Genomic DNA, 5,073 nt, shown 5'->3' with positions numbered 1-5,073 from the left:
TGATCCTTATATGTGTCGTTTTATCTTATACTTATATTAACAAAACAATTTTAAAATTTCCATCTGTCCAGCAAAGAAAAAAAGCCTTTTCCACCTGTTCTTCCCACATGATTGTTGTTGTAATCACCTACGGCACATGTATGTTCAGTTATATGAATCCTACAACAAAGGAAGAAGTGACTATTAATAAAGCAGTTTCACTTCTCTTTTTTTCCGTTTCACCTATGCTAAACCCATTTATTTACACACTGAGAAATAAGCAAGTAAAAAAAGGCTTCAGTGACTCAATCAAAACAATAACAGCATTCTTAAAGAAGTAAAATAAAATAGCTGTCAATAAATAAAATTAAATAAAAGGTGTGGCTGCTAAACATTTCTGTGAATGCTTATAATTTTATCCTTTAATATTTCACTTATGTTATATGTCTCAACTCCTTTATCAATTTACTTACATTTCACCTTAATGAGCTTATTTCTTTCCTTGATTGTTATTCAACTTCTGGTGGGAGACATCTCACTAAAGAAAATGAAATTGCCCTAATGGAAATTACAAAAAAATCATAATAATTGATAAAACTCTGATAAAAACATTAAGGCAAACTGTTTAACTTTTGTTACAAGTATTGTTTAATAATTAACTGATTAATATAGTTAGACTATTTCAAGTAAAATCCAAAAAAATAACCAAAAAATATACTTTGATTAAAAGATTGATTCCAATTATACAAAGGTATAGATGATAGATATAGATTATGATGATAATAGATCAGCAGAAATGTGGTAGGTAGATGATAGATGATATGTAGATAAAAAGATGATAGATGATAAATGTATACACATGCAGAAATATATATACGAAATACAGCCTGATTTTGTTGTACCAACAGATTAAAGAAAGGACATTTTATATAGGTTTTGATTAATAAATAAATTATCACTAGATAAAAATCAGTAGTTGCTTCTAAAAAGTTTAAAATGGAATAAGAATGTGGTGAACTACTAAAGTATGATGAAAATTTCTAAAGAAATACAATTAACACAATTATATTAAACAATAAAACACGGAGTCAATTAAAATCAAGAATGAAGAAATCAAATCAATGAAGAAATCACAAAAGATATTTAAAGAATTTTGAAATTAATGAGAAAGCACATGTCAAAATAGGTTGGTTGCAGCTAAAACCATATTGGATGAAAATTTATAGCACTGAAATGCTATAAAAATAGAAAACCTCTAATAAATGTTTTAAATTTTCTCCTAAAATTGGGTGGGGGAGTGAGCAAGGTAAAGTCAATCAAAGCCAAAGCAAATAGAAAAAAAAATAATAAAAATCTTTGTAGAATCAATTGACATAGAGCAGCAGATAAAGTTGGTATCAAAAGAAAATCAAGGAATAATGAAGAAGCCACAAATTACAAATATAAGGTATGAGAGAAGTGATGTAACTACGGATTTTACAGACGTTAAAAGGACAACAAAGGGATATTATCAAAAGTGCATAACCATCAGCTGACAACTTAAATAAAATGGAAAAACTCCTTAGAGCATGCTGCATTGGTGCACGATGGTGGCACTGAAATAGTGTTTGGTTATTAGAGATGATTTTCAGGACCTACTGTGACAATATTTATAGCTACAGTTTATTACAGGAAAAGAATACACTATATGAAGAGCATTAAAATAAGGATATGCTTCAGTGACAAAGGCTGGCTCACATTAAGGGATCAGAAGAGGCAAAGTGAACACCTTTTATGGTCCTCCATCTGTAAGGAACATTGCTGCACATACTTTCTCTCTCAGGCCAGAAATCACTGACATGTGCAGAAAAACAACTTAATCCCAGAGACTGCAAATAGAGGCAGAGCGGGGAATATTTGTATTTTACTGACTATGTAGGAATATTCCTACTATTAAATAGCTCAAAACGAGAACCCTGTAAGCTCTCACCTAGACCAAGTGTCAATGATCAATGTCACTATTACCAATAAAAAATGTTAATAAGTTGTCCTGAAACTCCTCAGACCCATGGTTACAAAGAAACATTATTGATCAACATATTTTGTGCATTAACCAGGTGTCAGTGCTATATTGGAAATTTAGCAAAAATAGCTCAGATCAACTCCAGGCTTGCTAAAAATTAACTTACAAACAACAGATAAAAATAAAATTCACTCCAAAAAGAAAACAAGATTAAGAGGCATCTATGTATTGTAGAAATTTAAAATGTGGTTTAAAACATTCCCATAAATAAAATCCAAGCCAAATGGCTTCACTGGTAAATTGTAGCATTTAAGTAAGAAGTCAATAAAATTCTATACAAATTATTCCATAAAATTAATAAGGAGAGGACTTTTTCAAACTTCTTTTATGAAGTCAACAATAACCTGATAACAAAATCAGACAAATATATCACAAGCAATGAAACTAATAAGTCAACATATTTCTTACACATAGATGGAAAAATAAAATGTTTACAATTAGAATCCATCTATAGATATATAGATAAGATACATAGATTTAGGGGTGCCCGGGTGGCTCAGTCAGTTAAGCTTCTGACTTGGGCTCAGGTCATGATCTCATGGTTTGTGGGTTCGAGCCCCACATCAGGCTCTGTGCTGACTGCTCTGAGCCTGGAGCCTGCTTCAGATTCTGGGTCATCCTCTCTCTCTACCCCTCCCTCTCATGTTCTGTCTCTCTCTGTCTCAAAAATAAATAAAACATTTAAAAAATTTTAACAAATAGATAGATTTATATAAACCCCATAGGATTTTATTCTAGGGATTTAAGATTGACTTAACCTTTGAAAATCAAGCAATATAACCAACCATATAATGAAACTAAAACATAAAATTCATACATATCTATCTGTATGATCATCTCAGTCAATGCATGAACATTTGAAAAAGTTCAATATCCTTTCCTAATTTTAAAAATTCTTAACAAACTAGAAAAGAAGGTTCATCAACTTGAGAAAAGACATCTGCAAACACTACAACATCACATTTAATAATGAAATGCTGAATGCTTCCCTCCTAAGATCATGAAGAGGACAAGAATGCCCACTGTTACTATTTCTACTCAACATTATATGGAAGGTTATAGTCAGGGAAGTAAGTCCAAAAATGAGGGAAAAAAGAGATCTGGTTTTGATAGGAAGAAAATAATTGCCTTTATTTCCCTGCAACTTGATCTTCTATGTAGAAAAGTCTATGGATTCTAAGTTGTTAGAACTAATAAGTGAATTTATAAACACTACCAGAAAAACATCTACATGCAAAATTCAAATATCTTTTTATATACTAGCAACAAGCAGAAATTGAACACTAAAAAGTGGCATCAAAAATAGGAAATATTGGGGCATCTTTTTGGCTCTGACAGTCAAGCATGGGACTTGGTTCAGGTCATGACCTCATGGTCCATGAGTTCGAGCCCCGTCTCAGGCTCTGTGCTGACAGCTCAGAGCCTGGGGACTGATTCTGATTCTGTGTCACTCTCTCTCTCTGCTCCTTTTCCCATTGCACTCTGTCTCTCTCTCAAAAATAAATAAACATCATTTTTTTAAAAAACGGAATATTTAGGCCTAAATCTGATGAAACATTATGCAAGATCTGTTTACTGAAAACAAAGAATTTGTTGAGAAGTTTAAAAAGAACCATGTAAGTGGAGACATGTGCTACTTTCCTGAATCAAAACTAAATATTATTAAGAGTTAAGATATTTTCAAATTAATTTATAGATTTAATTCAATCTCAAAATATAAGCAGAATTTGTTATGGAAATTGACAAGCAATTGTAAAATTCACATGGAAATTCAAAAAGCCTTGAATAATCAGTTCAACTCTGAAAAAGGACAAACTTCTAGATCTACCTTAACTTAACACTTACTAGAAATCTATAGTAATCAAGACAAGGAGCTATCGGGGTAAAGGTAGAGAAAGAGTCCAGGGGAAAAGAATTGTGACTTCAGAAGTAAATCTTTACATTTATGATCAACTGATTTTTTTATAGAAATGCAAAAAGAACTCATTAAAGAAAGGTTAGCCTTTTCAATAAATAGTACTGGAAGAACAGACATATTTTTAAATAAATTTTGAAACATCTGTTCTGCTACTTACAAATAAATTTATAAAAATTAACTCAAAATGAATCACAGACCTAAATGTAAAACAAACTATAATACTCCTAACAAAATAACATAAGAGGACATTATTATTAGTTTAGGCAAAGATTTGTTAGATAAAATAGTAAAGCATGATATACTTTAAGAAATGATGAAATACCATCTACCATAATTAAGAATTTTGCTCTTAAAAAGACATTAAGACAAGCCACAAACTTGGGGAAAATATTTGTGAATCACATATCTGATAAAGGACTTGTTTCCAGACTAAACAAAAACCTCTCAAAACTCAGTAATAAGGAAATTCACAATCCAATTCAAAACCTGACCAAATGACTTAAAAAGATGCTCTACCAAAGAAGATGCACAGATGGCAACTAAATCCACCAAAAGATATTCACTATCATTAGCTATTAGGTATATAAAATTAAAATCACAACGGAATACCACTACACCTACTAAAACGCCTAAAAGTATAAAAATTGGTCATACCAAAGAAGTAAACCAATAAAATATTCCTACACCACTGGTGGAACTGTCAAATCATGTGACTGCTTTGGAAAACTGCTGGTAGTTTCTTTAAAAGTTAAATATATCCCTTCCATATGCCCCAGCCATTCCACTCCTAGGAGTTTATCCAATAGAAATGGAAGTATATGTCACTAGAGAGGCTTGTGCATGAGGGTTCATAGCAGGTTTCCTTTTAAGTGCCTTAAAACTGATAGAACAAAGTATCTTTATTCACAGGTAAATAGTAAGCAAATTGTGAGATATCCACAGATGGAATTTTACCCAGAAGTAAAAGGAATGAATAATAGTGTGGGTGAATCTCAAAAACTCATGCTGAGTAAAACAAGCCAGATGAAAGATGGTTGGCTGTAAAAAGCAGCAGAGGAAAGAGATGGGGAGGCAGGTGGGACCAGGACTGAAGGACATAACAAGAGGCCCAAGG

The 5,073-nt window shown here is 31.9% G+C and overlaps 1 protein-coding gene across 1 annotated transcript in view; it reads right to left on the bottom strand.

Annotated features, from left to right (window-relative positions):
* LOC115303619 (olfactory receptor 6C70-like) overlaps window positions 1–5,073 on the bottom strand; it is a 104,469-nt gene that overhangs the window by 98,131 nt on the left and 1,265 nt on the right. The window contains exon 2 of the mRNA XM_029953447.1: window positions 453–537. The gene's annotated coding sequence lies outside the window, so the exon portion shown is untranslated. The remainder of the gene's footprint in view (window positions 1–452; window positions 538–5,073) is intronic.

Source organism: Suricata suricatta, chromosome 10 (genome assembly GCF_006229205.1).
Source record: "Suricata suricatta isolate VVHF042 chromosome 10, meerkat_22Aug2017_6uvM2_HiC, whole genome shotgun sequence".
Lineage (NCBI taxonomy): Eukaryota > Metazoa > Chordata > Mammalia > Carnivora > Herpestidae > Suricata > Suricata suricatta.
The sequence above is the reverse complement of the archived record's forward strand: the minus strand, read 5'-3'. Positions and strand labels throughout refer to the sequence as shown.